Here is a 20,213-nt window from a genome sequence, read left to right on the forward strand (position 1 = left end):
TGTTAGCATCTTGTTCTTGGACTTCCCAGCTTTAGGAACCATGAGAGAATAAACTTCTGTTCACTATAAAATCGCCCAGTCTCAGATACTTTGTTATAACATACAAATGGACTGAGGAAGCTGGTAGGTGAGGAGCCGGGTCTGGAGGTTACTAAATCCTCGTCTGGAAGATTTCCCCAGATCATGATTCTTTCTTCAAGCCCTATTCTTTCTTTCCTGATTGTCTGAGAACTCAGAGAGAGAGAGAGAGAGAGAGAGAGAGAGAGAGAGAGAGAGAGAGAGAGAGAGAGAGAGAGAGAGTTCTTTTATGGAAACAGCATGGCAAGTGACTATCCCCTAGAAAGGTTCCCAGGTCCTAAGTGCTGAACCTTCCTTCCCCCTGATTTTCAGAGCAGGAAGACATGAGTAGGAAAGAGACATCACCTGGAACTGGGGCATCAACAAGGATGCTAACACAGGGTACAGAAAGTTCCAACAAGGTATGAAGAGTTGAAAGCACTTAAAAAACAAAATACAAAAAAAGTCCTATAGCCCAAGACAGCCTTGAACTTTCTATGTAGCTGAGAATAACTCAGACTTCCCAGTATTCCTGTCCCTAGCTCCTAAGTGTTGCATTATAGAAGTGTCTCACTATGCCAAGTCTGTAAGGTACTAGGGATGGAACCTGGGCCATGTTTTTACTAGACAAGCACACTACCAGTGAGCTCCACCCCCAACTCTAAAAGTCAGATGCTTAGCCACATCACACCCTCTCTGCATTCCAAACACTGTTGGTCATTTCAGTGCTGGGTTCCTGTCCAACTCTGCCACTATTTAACAGTGTAACATCATTGTAAGCCTTCCTCTACTAGGCAAGTGTGCAGGGTAACTTACAAAAGATACTCAGTACAGCACCCGGATCCATCTAAGTGCTCAGTAAGGGTTAGGTCTGAGTCTAACCCGCGGAAAGACCTAGTATCTCAAAATACTCGAGGCTGAGTAACTTATAAACAAATGAGGTTTGTTTTGCTAAGTTCTGGAGGTTTGAGAATGGGGTGCTGGCTTCTGTTCCTTTCTGCTAGGGGCTTTGTGGCTGAGGGTGTCACAGTGGTGACAGGGAAGGCAGGGAGCTAGATTCTGGAGAGGAGGCAGATTTGCTTCTTTTATAACTTTACACTCTCAAGAAAACTAACTCGCACTGAGAGGTCACCATTAGTCTTCTCATGCGTGCAGCACCTTCTGTGACCTAACCATCGCCCATCGCTACCACACCGAGACCCGGAACTTGACCCGGAACTTGCAGGATGCAATCAAGCCATATGTGATCCACAGCACAAGGCTCTTCTTTGCCTCCGAGTCCTAGAAACAACACCAGTGGGTGGGTCCTCCTTACTCAGAACTAGCACCTATGGGGTAATGGTCGATGGTTCTCGAAGCAAGCATCCTGCGATGAGATAAATCTGGGAATTCTCAGGTAAGCCATGGGGAACATGTTCTCAATAGCTAGATTGATGAGTTTATAGTTTATTACTGTTGTGATATATCTCTCTAAGATGCTATCACAGGCAGCCTTCACCACATGTACTTACCTACTCTCCCAACCCACAACCTCCCAGAGCCCCTTTAGAATCCAACCTCCCACAAAGGGCCCCTCAGAACAACACACAGGGAGTGGAGGGGGACAGTTCAGTAGGTAAAACACTGGCTGGTGCAAGTCTGAGGATATGAGCTCAGATCCCCAGTACCTACATACAAAGCCAGGGCTGGCAGCATGCTGATATAATTCCCGTGACAGGAAGGCAGAGACAGGAAAGCCCCAGAGGCTTGCCAACCAACCAGCCTCTTTGATATGATGAGCTTCATGTTCAGAGAGAGACCCTGCTTCAAAAAATAATGGGAAGAGCAATAGAAGCAGGCACCTGATACAGACCTCTATCTTCCACGCCTGCACACACAGTTGGGTGCACATGCATACAGTACACATGCCTATGTGTATACACGCAGACACTGAAAACGACCTAGCTTTTATGTGTGGATTTATGAGGGTGTGGATATAAGTCATGGAACTAGAAAGGCCACGGGAGGTTTTGAGGGAGGGAAGGAGAGAAGAAAGGAGGGAGAAAAGGAGGGAGGGAGGGAGGGAGGGAGGGAGGGAGGGAGGGAGAACAAAATGCTCGGGACATGGAAGTAGAGCTGGAAGTTACTGGGGGTGCTGGGATGAGGGAAAAAGAGGCAGAGGAGAAGCAACTAGAGAAGGCGTGTATGAAAATGCAATAAAGAAAAGCAGTGCTTTGGAGGAGAATTTAAACAAATTCAGAAAGAAGGAAGGGAAGGAGGGAGGGAGGAAGGAAGGGAGGGAGGAAGGGAGGAAGGAAGGGAGGGAGGAAGGGAGGAAGGGAAGAAGGGAGGGAGGGAGGAAGGGAGAAGAAAGTTCTTAGGTTGACTAGCGGATGCCCTCAGAGTGTGAAATAATGTTCCAGATGTGTCCTATGTAAATCCAGCCTGAATGTGTCATACAAATGTCACTGGGAAAGAGCAGACAGTCTGCACCCCAAATCCTTTTGTCCGTGCCACTGGCCGGGGTGGCTGGGAAGACCGGCTTCCTTCTGTTTCTGAATTTTCATCTTCGCCGTTACCTTTTTCTTTTGAAGTAGGGTCTCACGTAGCCCTGGTTGGTGGAAATTCTATTGGTAGCCAAGGATGGTCTTGAACTCTTGATCCTCCTGCTTCTACCTCCCAAGAGCTGGGATTACAGATGATCCACATTGGCCTATGCAGAGCTGAGACTAAAGCCAGGATTCTGTGCACGGTGAACAGGCACCCTACCAACTGAGCCATACCCCAGCCCCCCACCACTTCTTATATTCTTTACTTTCTCTCGTCCTACTCCTAATTTGTTTATTAAGGATGCACACACATATACACAAATATACATACACACATACATATATACACAATACACACATGTCATACATGCACACATACACACACATACATATATACACACACATCATACACGCACATACATACACACATACACACGTGGGGAGGTATGCATGACTAAGCATATGTGCGGAGGCCAGAGAGGACATTATGTATCCTGAGTATCATTCTCCACCTTATTTTATTCCTTTGAAACAATATTTCACTGAACCTGGAGCAACAGCAAGCCCTAAGAGTCCTCCTGACTCCACCCTATACAGTGCCGGATTTACAGGTAGACACACAACCATGTCTGGCTTTTTATGTAGGTGCTGCTCTCGGAAATCAGGTCTTGGTGCTTACCCAGCAAGCGCTCTCCCACCACACCATCTTGCCAGCGTCTTCTCCCTATTTCCAACAGAAAAAAATAAAAAATAAAAATAAAAATAAAAAACTATCCCTCAGTAGAAGCAAACATGGCACCTAGTTCTCGGGCTGTCTGTGCTACAGCTAGCTAGGTAAGAGATGCCGCAAACTTGGGGGGCAGTGCCCAAGGCCTCAGTGCTCTCAGCCTTGGACTCCAAGTGCCCAGCACCTCTGGTCCTTGAGATAGACATCTTAGAGGCATTCTGACTTGGCCAAGGGCAAGAGCTCCTGACCACACTGGGGACAATGAACACAGCAGGGCCAATGTCCAAGATCAGAGGCAGTGGGAGCTTAAGCAGTGTTTAGCAGTAATGGGGGTGTTTGATGTTCATTTTGTGAGCAGCTGTTGAGAGGAGCGGGCAATGACTCTTTCCTTTCCTGGTGCTTTATGCCATGGTGACAGATCCGTCTCCTGCACAATTAGTCAAGATTTCCTACTGGGTTCAGTTATTAAATGCCTCCTGCTTTCTGAATCATCCAGCAGGTTGGGAGCATCTTGTTAGCTATCCACAATGCACTTCAGTCACCCTGGGGCCTTTCCTGAAACCAGAGCCCACCTTGGGTTTCCCTTTGTCCTTCCTCTTGTCTCTGAAGCATGGAGTGAATGATGCTGGCAGGACCCGGGCTCACAGCTGGTCTACCCTCTCCACGTCACTGTGCCTTGCTGGTGAATTAGAATTAACTTTGCAGTAATAGAAGGGGGCCTACAAATGAGCAAGTTCTTTCCTGATCTAGTTGAGGAAATAATGATGACAGAATTGTCATCTAAAATAAAGCCAAGGGGGGCTGGAGAGATGGCTCAGTGGTTAAGAACATTGGGCTGCTCTTCCCGAGAACCCGGGTTCGATTCCTAGCACTCACATGGCAGCTCACAGCCATCCAGCTCCAGTTGTAGGGGATCTGATTCTGTCTTCTGTCCTCTACCGGCACTAGGCACACAAGTGTGCCTGTGTGTCTGTGTGTCTGTGTGTCTGTGTACATGAGTTAGGTGCCTGTAAAGACTAGGGACATCAGATTCCCTAGAGCTGCAGTTATACCTGGTTGTGAGACACTTGACACTTGACAGGGTGCTAAGAGCTGAGCTCAGGTCCTGTGCAAGAGCTCAGATCTTCTGCAAGAGCAGTACACACTCAACTGCTGGACCAATCCTTCAACCCACCACTTTGATTTTGAGGCAGGGTCTCCCACTGAACTTGGAGCTCGCTAATTCTACTACACTGGCTATGCAGCAAACCCCTGGGATCTGCCTCTCTCAGTCTCCCCAGTTCTAGGATTACAGATGTGTGCTGGCATGTCCGGCTTTTTACATGGATGCTCTGATTCAAATTCGGGTTTTCCCATTTATACAACAAGCACTTTACCAGCTGAGCAATTTCCTCAGTTGTGTTTTTGGATGTCCTACTTGATTTTGGATCTCCTGGTAGCGTTTGATCATTTCCTGTTCTGTGTCCTATGTGTACCCCAATCTGTTCTTTCCACAGACATATGAAGCAGAGTTGCTTTCTGATCTGTCTGTTTATTTCAATATGAAGTCTGAGCAGGACTGTTTCTGTTGGGGCTGGTTTTTACATGCTCCTTATTAATAATACCTTATTTTTTGTATCCCTCATTACCAGCAGTTGTATGCTGCTCATTTCCCCTGAAGAATAACTTGTGGGAGTCATTTGAAAGTTAGGGTTTATGGGCATGCCTCCTAAGAGAACGTATACCTGCGTTCTCCTGATACCTAAGCCAAGGTTCAAGGATAAGGTGGCCTAGACCACCTGATCCCAAAGCCTGGCCTTAAATCTAGTATGAAAATTCCATTTACATCACATCCATCAACGGCCTTCTTCTTCATTCTCTCAGCTAAACTACTGTAGTGTTCATATTTTTGTGGTGCTCAAAAAGTGTGCAGTGCTTGTCCTAGTAGTCCAGAAGGCAGTCAGGAAGACTCTCTTCAAGGGAGTGAGGGCTGTGGCAAAGAAGCAGATGGGGAACTTGGAACCAAGAAGCACTGTCTTTGTAGTGTTTGAAAATCTTCTGTCTGGCTCTTTTCAGCTGGAAAGTTGAGTAGAGGAGGCCCGAGGAACCCTGTACAATAAAGAAACACCTGGAGGCATCACCACCTCTGACCAAGCTTTGTTATAGAGTTACAGTAATGAAAACAGTTTGGTACTGGCATAAAAACAGAGAGGCAGACCAATGGAATCCAATCAAAGATCCTGATATTAAATCACACATTTATGAACACCTGATTTTTTTTACAAAGAAGTTAAAATATAAAATGGAAAAAAGAAAACGTATTCAACAAATGGTGCTGGTAACTGGAAGTTGACATGTAGAAGAATACAAATAGATCCACATCTATCGCTATGTACAAAACTCAAGTCCAAGTGGATCAAAGACCTCAGCATAAATCTATCCACACTGAGAACCTCATAGAAGAGAAAGTGGGATGTACCCTCTAATGCATTGGCACAGGAGACTACTTCCTAAATATAACACCAGTAGCACAGACACTGAGAGCAAAAATTAATAAAGGGGATCTCCTGAAACTGAGAGGCTCAAATGGTTGAAAGACACTTAAGGAAACGCTCAACATCCTTAGCCATCAGGGAAATGCAAATCAAAACAACTCTGAGATACCATCTTACACCAATCAGAATGGATAAGATCAAAAATACTGATGACAGCTTATGCTGGACAGGATGTGGGGTAAGGGGAACACTCCTCCAACTGCTAGTGGGAGTGCAAACTTATACAGCGACTGTGGAAATCAGTATGGCAGTTTCTCAGAAAGATAGGAATCAACCTACCTCAAGACCCAGCAATACCACTGTTGGGAATATACTCAAAGGATGCTCAAACATACCACAAGGACATCTACTCAACTATGTTCATAGCAGTATTATTCATAATAGCCAGAACCTGAAAACAACTTAAATATCTCTCAACTAAAGAATGAATAAAGAAAATGTGGTATTATTTGGTGTTAAAAATATAATGACATCTTTTTTTTATTCGTTTAAACACTGCTTTGCCCATTTCTTTCAGCCTCTTATTGGCTAATTCTCACATCTTGCTTTAACCCATATTTAGTAATCTGTGTAGCACAATGAGATGGTGGCTTACCAGGAGAGATCTTAACCTGCATCTGTCTCAGAGAGGAGAGGCATGGTGACTGCCTGAGGCATCTGCCTGACTCTTCTTTCTTTCTCCCACAATTCTGTTCTGTCTACTCCACCTACCTAATTTTCTGTCCTATTAAAGGGCCAAGGCAGTTTCTTTATTAACCAATGAAAGTAACACATAGGGCTGGAGAGGTGGCTCAGAGGTTAAGAGCACTGACTGTTCTTCCAGAGGTCCTGAGTTCAATTCCCAGCAACCACATGGTGGCTCACAGCCATCTGTAATGAGATCTGGTACCCTCTACTGGCCTATAGGATATATGTAGGCAGAATACTGTATACATAATAAATAAATAAATCTTTAAAAAAAAAAAAAGAAAGTAACACATAGACAGATGACCCTCCCCCATCATTTCCCCTTTTTCTGTTTAAACAAAAAAGAAAGGCTTTAACTTTAACATAGTAAAATTACATATAACAAAACAGTTATCAAACAAGAATTACAGTTACAATATTTATATCTGTTTTATCTGTTATTATAACTAAGGAAACTATAACTATAACTATCCATTCTTCAACTCCATCAAAGACTCCAGAAGGATATAATATTACCTAAGCAAACAAGAAATAGCAACTTCCAAAACTCTAGAAATGATAGAGATATCTCGCTGCCTGGACAGTCACCCAAAGTTCTTTTGTACCATTGGGGCATCCATCTTCAGCCTTCAGGCCCATAGTATCCAGAAGACATTTCCATGAAGTAGGAAATATCAAAGGCAGTTCAGTCACTATCTGCTGTGTCCTATAGACTGTCTCGCAGACTCTTTCATGAGTCAGGAACCCCGAAAGACGATCTCACCTTTACACAAGTTCAGCAGTCCTCTCTGTGGGTTCTTTGTGTCCAGTTATGCAACAGTCCAGGCAAGAGCAGTTTCTTGCCCAAATGGCTAACCCACTCCATAAGGAGCCTCTTCGATGCCCATCTTCCTTTTGAAGTAGATTGGTTCTGTCAGGAGCAGATGTGTCTCATTGTCATGAAAAACCTTAAATTATTAAAACATTAAATGCCATATTCTGTAGTCTTTGAAAGATATGAAGAATGCCTATCTAACTGAAATATATCTCTACATATCTAGAAAATCTAACTAACATGACTACAAGCTTGACTATTATCGATGATTATCCATTTACAACCTATATTTCCTAATTATACATTTCATTTTTAAAATGAACTACACAATCACAATACCTTAATCAAGATCAGAAATACGTATACATATAACAAAATTGACCTTAAATTTCTATCAATAAAGCAAAATTTATACCAATGCAAATTATTCATATCTATATCATATCCCCCTTTCAATGTAAAAGAACACTTATAAACAATATTTGGGAATATGGGATATAATGACATCTTTAAATTTGCAGGCAAATGAATAGAACCAGAAAAAAAAATCCTGAGCGAGGTAATCTAGACCCAGAAAAGCAAATATAGTATGTACTCACACATAAGCAGTTACCAGACATAAAGCAAAGGATAACCAGCCTACAGTCCACAACCCCAGAGAAGCTAGAACCCTCTTCCAGAAACAGATGGAAACAGATGCAGAGATCCACAGCTCACCACTGGGCTGGGCTCCAGGCAGAGAGAGGGATGAGTGATAATATGAACATAGAGGTCAAGACCAAATGGGGAAACTCACAGAATCAGCTGACCCAGACTAGTGGAAGATCACTGGCTCCTGACTGACAACTGGGGAACCTGCATAGGCCCAAACTAGGTGCCCTGGATACAGGTGACAGTGGCGGGGCTCGGGCAGGATATGGGGCCACTGACAGTGGTATGAGGATCTAACTCTAATGCATGAACTGACTTTGTGGAACCCATTATCTATGGAAAGATGCCTTGCTCATCCTAGGGAGGTGGGTGGCTTTGTCTTGCCTCGAAAAGGTAATGGGACAGACTTAGTTGACTTCCCAGCGGAGGGAGGCCTTAACCTCTCTGAGGAGTGCATGAGGGATAGGGTTGGGGGAAGGGGTAGGAGAACTGGGATTGGCATGCAAGAGATAGATAGATAGATAGATAGATAGATAGATAGATAGATAGATAGATAGATAGATAGATAGATAGATAGATGATAGAATTTTTTTAAAAAAGAAAAGAAAAGCTCCCTTTACATTTGGTCCAGTTTTTCTCCAAGGGCCTTGAGATCCTGTTATCAAAGAGGGGGTACACTGAGGCAACCCTTTTGGTTCCTACCTCCCTTCTCCCCCAGAGCCATCGAAACAAAGATTCAAGTCACAGAATTCAGCCAATGTCCTTAGTTCCAAAGTGACCTTATGCGACTTGTTTGCAACACTGTCCCTCTCCTCCTCTCTTGGAGCCTCCTGGCTACCCATCTGTCTTTTCTATTCCACATGAATCTCTTCCCTCTTCCTAAGCCTTGGCATTACCTCCAGGTTTCCAGCAGCACCATGGATGGGCTGCCTGATGGAGTTTTCTTCAGATGGCTTTGAGACTGACTCAATTCTGTTATCTTTGCTCAATTCAGGACTGCATTGCAGAACCCCATGCATGTTTATAATGACAAGGCATTTGTAAATTTTAATCATTTCATCCAACACAGAAGACCAATGTTTACAACAAAAGAAGGAAGGGGAGAAGAAAGAAAGGAAGGAAGGAAGCAAGCAAACAGACCAACTGGGGGCTGGAGTTAAAGGAGTTATAGGTCAGCTGGTAAAGTGTTCACCTTACAAACATGAGAACCTGAGTTTGCTCTCCAGAACCCACATAAAAAGCTGGGTATGGTATCACAAGGCTTGTAAACACAGTAATGGAGAGGTAGAGATACTGGGGTTCAGTGGCCAGTTAGCCTAGCCTAAGGCAAGCCTCAGGTCCCAGTGAAAGAGACAGTCTTACAAAGCAAATTTGATGTCTCCTGAGGAAGGACACATTGGTTAACCTCTGGCCTGGCCTTTACACAAACACACACACACACACACACACACACACACGCGCACAGAGAGACAGAGACAGAGACAGAGACAGAGAGAGAATTAGTGTAGAAGAGGGAACAGTGTTAGAAATCCAGGGGACCAGGTCTGCAGCCAGTTTCTGTCCGTAATGAATGAGTTCCATTAACTTGGACAGCCCATCCTAGTCATTCTTACCCTCATTCATGAATGACATCAGGCCCACCTTCCTCTGGAAGTTGGTATGGGATGAAAGAGGCCTGGTTAGATCAGAGTCTGAATCATCCTGTCATTATCCTGATTAAGGTCCCACCTTCTCTCCAAGTGTTTCACCAACTTTGTTATCATGTGGCTGCTCGTCCTCCGACCCATCCTGACATCTCCACCCCCGGAAACTTGACTGTGTGAAGCAACAGTGTGGGCTCATTATCCCTAAATGCCCTCCGGAAGACATACCTTTACCCCGGACTCGTATGTAGTGAGGACTGTTTAATGAGGTGGCTGCCGGAGGAAACTGTGGGGGCTACACAGGGCAGGTTACGTGCACAGATGGAATACAGTCTTACAGCGTCAGTACAAGTCATTTTCTCCATAGATAGGAAAGGCAAAGGCAATGAGCCTCCTGCAAGTACACACTGTACACGGAGCTGTTCAGTGGCTTTGGCTCAACGCGTCAAATTTAACCTGTTCATTTGTTAAATGAGGCAAGGTTCAGAGACATGGAATGAGACACCCATGACCACATATTCTCTTGGTAGAAAGCCAAGGGAAGTGCCTCTATGCTTGCCCCCACAGTTAACAGTTAATGTGTGTGTGACATGCTGAGGGTGGGGAGTTAAAAACGTGTGTTATGATGATCAAATATGTCCACAGGTTCTTTAACATTTCTATCCCTGTGATGGCTAAGCTCGCCTGTCAACCTGATTGGCTCTAGATTCAACTAAGGGACCCACACAGGTGGGTCTATTTCCAGGAAGGATGAACTGAGCAGGGAGATCTTCCTACAGAGTGGGCAGTTCATTGCAGTGACCACGAAGGTGGACAAGTAGTCCATGAATAATATATATTCATCCTGTTGGTTCTATTCTCCCAGTGAACCCTAATACAACCCCCCCAAAAGTGGAGCGGAGCCAAGCATGGCAGTACATATCTATAATGCTGCCTTTGGGGAAGCTTAGGAAGGAGACTCTTGAATTTGAGGCTAGCCTGAACTACATAGTGAGCCCCCTTGTCCCAACCAACAAACAAAATAACAAAGCCCAAAGAGCAAAAGGCAACTCCCCTTTCCTTCAATGTGATCTTTCTTTAGATACCTGCTTCAAGTAAAAGGCATGTGAGGAAATGGTCCTGAAACTCCTGAATGGGGATCAGAAAAAGATTCCCTTAGTCCCTCTTTCGGTCTAGCGGATATATAAATATGCACAGATGAAGAATGGTCAAGGTTCCTTGGTAGAGGAGAGCTGTCTGCAGAGGAATGGCAGTAGCTTGTGATCCATCAGGACTAAGTTGCCAAACAGAACTGTAGTCTGATTCTCAGCCCCATCATAGCTTCAGAGAACACCAGTCCCAGGCACACCTGACTGACACGAGAGCACGTGAGCCAGAGCTGTCTGCACAGCTACTGACAGCTTACTGACGCACATGCACTGTGGGGGGTGGCAGGCATTCATGGTCTGAAGCACCTAAGGTTTGGGAATGATTGTTATAAACATACACACACACATACACACACACACACACACACACACACACACCAAGTTAATATCTGATTTAACCAGACTTTGTGAAAGTAATAAAATTTTTATTCAGCCAAGTATAGTGGCTCAAACCTGGCTGAACCAGGAGGGTTGCCATGAGATCAAGTCTTAGACTACATAGTGAATTCTAGACTCCTGGTCTACCATGTGACTCTCTCAAAACAATAAAATATAGCCCCATAAACACCAAGGTTGTCAAGATGGCTCAGCAGATAAAGATACTTGTTATCAAGCCTTAAGAACTGAGTTCTATCTCCAGGAATCCACGTGGTAGAAGGAGAGAACTAATTCCCTCAAGGCGTTCTCTGACCTCCACTCATACATCGACGGTGGTCCACGTGCCTCCTTTAACCCCCCATTAATAATTTAAAGTATTGTAAGTAAATAAATGATTGTCTAGAATTGAATGCAGAACTACTCAACCCTTAGCCTAGTTTATTTTTTTAAAGATTTATTTTAATTTTAATGATGTGTATGTCTGTATGTGAGTATTTACTTGTGTTTGTCAGTTCCATGGAGGTCCAAGGCATCAGAGCCCCCTGGAGCTGGAGTTACGGGTTGTGAACTACCTGGTGTGCATGCTGGAGACAGAACTCAGGTCCTCTGCTAGAGCGATCTGTGCTCTTAATCATTGAGCCAGCCCAGCCTAGGTCTTAATGGCCCTGCAGTACTGTGTCACCTGCTGAAGTCTCTCGACCAATACTGGGTAATTTTATACAAGGAATAAAAGCTCTAGGCTCCTTAACCCAAGACACAAAGGCTCAAAGTCAGCTGGGGCCGGACGGATGGCATGAGTGACAGAAGCCGAGCTGAGAAGTCTCCTCCATTCTTGCTCCAAGTCCAACAAGTGTGATGATAAATATGTGACCTTCACCTCAGGATCAAGGAGACAAAAGGACAGATGGAGACCCTAGGAACAGGGCAGAGAAGAACTCATCTAAAGGGGCAGAGGCGCCCACTTTCAGCTGGGATCTGAAGACGCGTCCACTGCAGGGCTCACACCCAGCATCTGTTCTGATGGGACTGCTCCAGGTCTCCCTGTGCTAAGGAACTTCAACCCTGTGCTATCAGATCTGATTCTCCCAGGAGCTGGAGAGCTGAACTTTTTATGTGAAATCCTTGACATTAAGGTTTGAGCTAGCTAGCTAGATAGATAGATAGTCACACACACACACACACACACACACACACACTGTGTGGTAGGGGGAGTATAAGATCTCTCTATGTAGCCCTGCTGTCTTGGAACTCACTTTGTAGACCGGGCTGGCCTTGAATTCTTTTTTTTTTTTTAAAGATTTATATATTTATTATGTATACAGTGTCCTGTCTGCACATACACCTGCAGGCTAGAAGGAGGCACCAGATCTCATTATGGATGGTTGTGAGCCACCATGTGGGAGCTGGGAATTGAACTTAGGACCTCTGGAAGAGCAGCTAGTGCTCCTAACCTCTGAGCCATCTCTCCAGCCCCTGGCCTTGAATTCTTAAGACCCACCTGCCTCAGCCTCCTAAAGGCTGGGATTAAAGGCGTGTGCCACTGTGCATGGCTTTTTGTTGTTGTTGTTGTTGTTGTTTTTTAAGTAAGTATAGAGGCTAAACCTAAGCTAGAGGTAGTAATTACAATCTCTGTTCTGAACTGGGGAAAGAGACCTCGGCTGCTCACTATTTTTCGTTTTATGCTTTTTGTTTGTTTGCTGTTTTGCTCAGTTATCTAAACTAGGACAAAAGAAATAGGAAAGGAAAAGAGAAAGGAAGGGAGAGGAGGAGGAAGGGAAGGTGTCTTGACCACTTGAGTCTCCAACAGTCACCAAGGTAGAAGACAGACAGATGGTTTTCAAGAGGAGGAGCAAATGGCGGGCCCTCAGCGACTAATTTTCCAAGTTTCAGAGCTACTAACTGGGAGCCCTTCGACCTGCCAATTCTGCCATGGGGCACCCCCGCTAATCAACTTTTTATTTTATTTTTTCTAATCACCTTGGAGGCCCACTCCATCTTTGTTCGGCTGTAATCTTCCTTAATTAGATAATTGAAATAATCATCCAATTAAGTTGGTTCCCCTCACCCTCCTCACCAAGTTCTTGCTGGATCCAGCTGGCTCCCTCATTTCGGCTGACGCGTTCCTTGCCTCACGCGGGGCCCGAAACGGGTCTCAAGCTGTTCGTTTTCCTCCTTTGCAGTTTGCCGTTTCAGTTCAGAGGCGCGACAACTAAATTTCAGTTCTGGTCATGTCAAAACAGACTCCACGGGCGACTAAAAGCCGGAGCTGCAGCTGGCAGAGTCACAGCGCTGCTGGGCAGTTTCCAGTGGCAGGGATTTCGATCCCCGGCATGGTATTTACTAACTGGCTGATCCCGCTTGTGCCCTTAGGTCTGTCAGCAAGCATCTGGATTTGGGGGGGGGGGCGCACTACAGTTTCCTCATCTGTGAAATGGGGATCCAATCAGGACCTGCCGCCTCCAGACTGCTGAGATAATGTAAGTAAGGCTGACTTCTGCTTGTGTGAGCTAACCTAGTACCAAAACAAGTTGGAAGGAGAACAAAAGGGAAGCGGAAAGGAAGGAAGGAAGGAAGGAAGGAAGGAAGGAAGGGAGGGAGGGAGGGAGGGAGGGAGGGAGGGAGGGAGGGAGGGAGGGAGGGAGGGAGGGAGGGAGGGAGGGAGGGAGGGAGGGAAGGAGGGAGGGAGGACCAACCTTGAACTTCTGATCTTCTAGTCTCCCCTTCTAAGCGCTATGATTACAGGGGTGCAGCACCACACCCAGTTCAACCCAGTTCAACCCAGTTCACATGGTACTGCAGATCCACCCAGGGCTTAGTCTGTGCAGAGCAAGCACTGAACAAACTGAGCTACACCCTCACCCCCACCCCACTCCCCAGCACTAGATTTTTCTCCCCTGATACAGATCTGACTGCATAGTCCAGGTTGGCTTGGAATTTGCAATCCTCCTACCCCGGTTTCCTGAACTTTGGGATCACAGATATGTGCCACCATGCCACCATATGTCAAGGTGACATATTTATTTGTTGTGCCACTGCAGAAAAGGAAGAGAAATCACAGAGATATGCAAATTGAGAGTGGTTCCTTAGGTCAGTCAGAGTGTGTGTGGGGGGGCACTCTATCTGCTTCTTTAGTGTCTGGATCCAGGTTTACTCTAAACCCATGTAAGACAAAACCCACACAAGAGACTTAAAGGTAACTAGCTTTCCTTCAGATAGATTCTTACAATGAAATTTTAAGTCAGTATTGATTTCAAGTTGGCCAGAATGCAAGATCCATGGGCTGAGGGCTGAGCGGGCCACAGTGTCTGGGGACTCACTGAGAAATACGAGGTAGCAGGCACGGAACTGTTTCTGAAGGCACCTCTGAGCCAATTTCAAGTGGTGTGACTGAAACATTTGAGTCAATTGTGGTGGTGAAAACCCGTAATCCCAGCACTTGAGAGCTGCAAGCCAGAGGATCAAGAATTCAAAGTCACCCTTGGCTACGCAGCCAGGTGGAGGCCAGTCTGGGCTGAAAGAGACCCTGTTTCAGAAATAAACAAACCCTTGTAAACGAGGGTGTAAGTAAGGTATAATAGACATATTACCTATGGAGAGACATTAGAGGAGGCTGCATCCCCAGGACTGGGGAGTAAAATGACAAGCCATCGTGTCTCAGAAACTCGGACCCACGTGAGTACAGTCTAACTGTTGGAAGCTGAAGTTGGCCTTTCACCTGGCCCAGCCTGAGCTGTCCTTCATTCTCTGTCAGTGACTCAGCTCCCAGCAGCTCAGCTCTGCTCTCCTTCAGTCCCCCCGGGGGGGGGGGGGGTGTCAGACTAGGGGAGCGAGCAACTCAGGGAGAAGTCTGGTGTTCTGACGTTTAGAAACTGTACCAGCTGTGAATCCCTTTTAAAATGAAGGGAAAATAAATAAATAAAGCAACCATGAAAGAAAAAAAGGAAGAGAAGAAGGAAGGAAAGAAGGAAGGCAGGAAAAGAAAATGAATTGTCTAAGTTTTTTAATGGTGGTTTTCTTTCTTTTCTGGAACGTGCTTTTAAATGTAATCTTACAGTCCTACGTAAAACGGGGCTAGTGCCATGGCTCAGTGGTAAAAAGCATTTGTCAGTCTTAGGGGAGACTAGGGTTTGGTTCCCAACACCCACGCGCTGGCTCCCAACCATCTGTAACTCCACTTCAAGGGACCTTCTTGGGCATCTGGCATGCATGGGGTACACAGAGATGCTTGCATACAAGCAAAACACTCATACTGGTTAAATAGAATTAATATGTCTTCAAAAGGAGAGGTGAGGAGATGGCTCGGTGGGTAAAGTGTTTGCTGTGCCGTCACGAGGGTCTAAGTTCAGAATCTAAGCACACACGTAAAGCCTGTGGCCCTGGTGACAGAGAGGCAGAGACCAGTGGATCCTGGGGCTTGCTGGCCAGCCTGTCTAACCAAAATGGCAAGCCCCAGGTTCAGTGAGAGACCCTGCCTCAAAATAAAAACAAACAAATGAAAACCCCACCAAGGTGGAGAAGCTAGAGAGAGGGCCACTCAGTGAAGGGACCCTTAATGAAGGGCTTCTTAATGAAGATACCTGGGCTCAGTCAGGTGGCTCACAACTACCTATAACTCCAGTTTCAGAGGATCAGACTTGTGCACTTGCACACATGGGACATATAAATTCATGCAGACACACACAAATACACATTGATCTAAAAATTAACAAATCTAGCCAAGTGGTGGTGACACACACCTTTAATCCCAGCACTCAGGAGGCAGAGGCAGAGGCAGGCAGCTCTCTGTGAGTTTGAGGCCTGCCTGGTCTACAGAGCAAGTTTCAGGATAGCTAAAGTTACACGGAGAAACCCTGTCTTGAAAACAAAAACAAGCTTAATGAATCTATTTTTAAGAATAAGATCAAGAGTAATAATAGAGGATATCCTGACGTCAGTCTCTAGTCTCTGGAAGTGCATTCATGAAAGTGCTTACATGGGTGAGCATACTCACCACCACACAAGCACACACATACATGCATACACAGAAAAACACATGCACATACACAAACATACATTCACAAATGCACACACATACACATACACAAACACACACGTGCACACATGTCTGCATGATCATAGTCATACATGTATGAGGAAACAGTTTCTTGATACTCACTTTTGAGATTCAGCCCACACGCTTCTTCAAATATATACCATGGTTTGATACTCACCCAATCAGAGCGGTTGAACTCTAGCTGGAGTCTAGAGAGAACACAGAGAACATTCCAGACAAACTGGTTTCCTGCATATGACATAATCCCTAGTTTTGCCTCTGGGCCTAGGATACTCAAGTGAGGAGCCAGTATCCACTGTGCTTCCTAGGGATCCCCGCCTCTTGGTGTCCATGTGTGCACATGTACAGCTGATTATTGAAATCAGTAAGGGACTACAGAATGGTAGAGCATGACCTCAAACTTTGGTCAGCCACGTTGCCTTTAGCTTCATGCTACATTCTCTTGAATCACTCAGATGTAGGTGCCACCTTTGACCCTCATCTACCATGCAACAGCAAGCTTAGCTATAGTAGAAACAGCCCCCTACTCTGGCCTTCAGACCAGCACAACTCAACCCACGACCTGAGCACAAACTCCTGAGATGCCCAGAGCCACAACCTAACCACCAATCACTGGTTCCTGACCCCACACAAATGGAGACAGGTTACGGTTTTGTTTGAAATGGCTGAGTATTGAAGCAATTTGTTAGACTGCATTCGGTAATTAATACACACGCCCTCTCTTCTGCAAGGCTGACTCTTTAACTCTGGAATTCATGAGCCCTCCAGGCAGGCTCAAAGCATTTCCACCTTCTCCGGTACTCCCCAACCCACAGGGATCGCTTTCCCCTCAGGTGCATTCCTCTGTGTCCCTGTCATCGCTGTGGACCAGAGGTAGGACAAACAGCTCAGCAAGGACTGGATATCTGTGTGTCTTTATTGACAGGTGACACACGAATGTGCTCTGGATAACGAGGGTGGGAATCAGACAAGTCCAGGACAGCTCTAGAGCAAATGACCGTGTTACCAGAAATGTTGGGGTCTGAGCCTGGGCTCTGGCAGCTCTAGTGAGCTAGGCTAGGCCACCCAGCCTCAATTAAATAAAGTTATAATGAAAAGCAGAAAAGGAAGACGTAGTCAGTTATGCCACTGTTGGGAAGAAAGACAAATGAAGCAGTGTGACAGACGTACCTGCCCCCACCATTAGGGTCTTCACAGAACACGGCCTAACTAGAAGGCAGGAGTGACATATAGCTAAGCCGTCTTGATTGGGGTGGGGTTCTGCCCATCAGTCGTCCGTCCTTGTCACCGTTCAAAGCCTGTGCCTCACAGAAGGTAGTCTGAGAAGTTGTGGGAACTGTACGAAATCTCTTTCCAGAGATTGGCACTAGTGTTTCCCTTTACCCAGCACGATATTCCCGAAGAAAGGCCAGTATGCTGAGGTGCATTGCTTCAGGATAGCCAACGGGAAGGGTACTCCCTGGGAGTGTTTTCCTTCCTGCCAGGATGGTTATAGTAATACACAGTTACCTGCCTCCCAGGGGTGCTGCTACCTCCCCAGGGAGTCCGCAAGAGGGAAGAGACGCAAGCATTATTTACCTGGTGCTGGGATGTGCAAAGAAATAAAACTTTTCTTTTCTCATCCTGGATCTCGCTCCAAGCATGTCTCTGCCTAGCTGGAGAGTAGAGAGAGGAATATATTTCCCCGCTGGCCAAATCTCAGACATCCCCAATGTGGCTCTGTCACTGTGCAATAGAAGAGAGAAACACAGAGTTCTGGGCCCCACATCTCTGTCCTAGCTCCCCCACCCCATACACACACACCTCTCCACCCCCCATGGGGCTTGTGGGGATGATGCCCATATAGGGGGAGACTAGGAAGAAGAAGAATCAGGACCCTTCAGGTGCCCTCTAACAATGCTGTGTGAGTGTCTTCCTACACTGTAGACCCCTCGGGGATCCCCAGGGACACTTGGCTGGCATTACTTTAGGCAGTTATGTTGGGGGATGGAAACCATCTGTAACAGGTGTGGGACTATGTGCTACACGTAGGCTTCCAATTCAAGGCTGATCTCTAGCCAGTCCTTTGCCAGCCAAGCCGTGAGCCCCTGGGACTGAGTGCACAAATCAGAGGAGCGAGCCTTCTAAGTTGCATCTGTGGGGCTGGTGCAAGCCCTGGCCAGCACCCAGATCCCACCTTCTTTGCCCCTAGCCTTACATTCCTTGCCTGTGGCAGCCTGTTGGTTCTCATCACAGGCCAGAGCCCTTTGGCACCTGCCTGGCCCCACCTCCCAGGCCCAGAAATTCTGGATACCTTATGTGTCTGTCACATGAGGCCAGGTAGTGCCAAAGATATTCTCAGACTTCTCTACGCACAACCCCCTACTGCCCCTCCAATCCGTGCACCATCGCAGAGAGTCCAGAGAGTCTGGGTGCCAAAGTCAGAGGCCAGATCTCTCAGGGACCATCAGCTTCCTCCTCACACTTGCCTGGGGATAGGATCCACTTCCCCTGATCCTTCTTCCAACGTTTTTTCTGGATGATTCCAGATCTCTATTTTCTAGAATTTGAATTTGAACTTGGCCTTGGGATTTTTCCCCCCTTGGGTCCCTCCCAGTACAGGGTGAGCCAGTTTAGAGGACCTCTGACATCAACATGCACATGTGAAGGTGAGCACACCCTGCATACACACATGTGTGCATACTCATATTATAGCATGTACCCACGCGTGCGCCCGCGCGCGCACACACACACAGACACACACACACAACAAAATCCAATGACAAAAAGCTGGCCCCTTTCACCCCTCATGCGTGGGGTAGCACCTACAGGAAGCAACATCTGTGAGGTGGCTGCCAGGCCTGGAGAGATGTGGAACCCCAGAGAGGACAGTGCCTGAAGACTAACGGGGTCCAAGGCTTCCAGAAACTGCCAGGCAGCTGGGAGGTCAGAGGGAATGGATGCTCCAGGACTGTTGAGCGGCTGATGAGGAACCCCTCCTGAGAGCTTTCCACCTGACTCAGCGAGAGGGAAATGAGCAGTTGAGAAATACCTTTCCCTCTCCACTCCATAAAGCCTGACTTTCAAGGGCCTTGTCCCTGGCAGAGGTCAAGAAAGGCAGCTGGACGACTTTCACGCCAATCAATGGCCTCTTTATTCTCAGCTCTTTCTCTCTCACAAGGACAATGAGACTCCTGGCTCAACCCTTGAGCTAGGAAGTGGCGAGGAAGCACAATTTAAAGTGGACCACCAAAACACCCTGACAAAGCCCTAGTGACTGGGATCCTCTAGCAGTGGGAAGATGAAACCCCCTCCGGTGCAGAGGCGGATGGGTTAGGGATTGGCAGTGAGACCCCTGGGTAGCAGTCACACACTGCAGTCCAGAAACTGCTTTCCACAAAGCCAGGTTCAAGTTACTTGCAGGGCTTTTGTTTGGCTGAGTAGCTGAGGCAAATGTGGCACCAGCCTTGTAGCACAGAGGGGAGCAGAAGCAGCCACTGCTAGGCAAGCCATTCCTCCCTCCCCCACTTCCCAGCCTCCTAGAAAGCTCTCCTGGGCAACCAGGTATTCCTTGTCTCATAGCTTTTTTTGTGTGTGGTGGGGTAGGGGTGGGTGGCGGGGGCAGGGGGGGGGGAGGGAGAGGAGGAAGTTTTGAGACAAGGTTTCCCTGTAGCTTTGGAACCTGTCCTGGAACTAGCTCTAGTAGACCAGGCTGGCCTCGAACTCACAGAGATCCACCTGCCTCTGCCTCCCGAGTGCTGGGACTAAAGGCATGCACCACCACCGCCCAGCCACAGCTGTTTTCTTTAAACAAAACACTCTCAATTTATTTCTCCCTCCCACGGGTTATTTGAAGCCTAGCCTTCTGAGTTATTTTTTTTAATATTTATTTATTCATTATGTATACAGTATTCTCTCTGTGTGTATGCCTGCAGGCCAGAAGAGGGCACCAGACCTCATTACAGATGGTTGTTAGCCACCATGTGGTTGCTGGGAATTGAACTCGGGACCTTT

Source organism: Arvicola amphibius, chromosome 2 (assembly GCF_903992535.2).
Source record: "Arvicola amphibius chromosome 2, mArvAmp1.2, whole genome shotgun sequence".
Lineage (NCBI taxonomy): Eukaryota > Metazoa > Chordata > Mammalia > Rodentia > Cricetidae > Arvicola > Arvicola amphibius.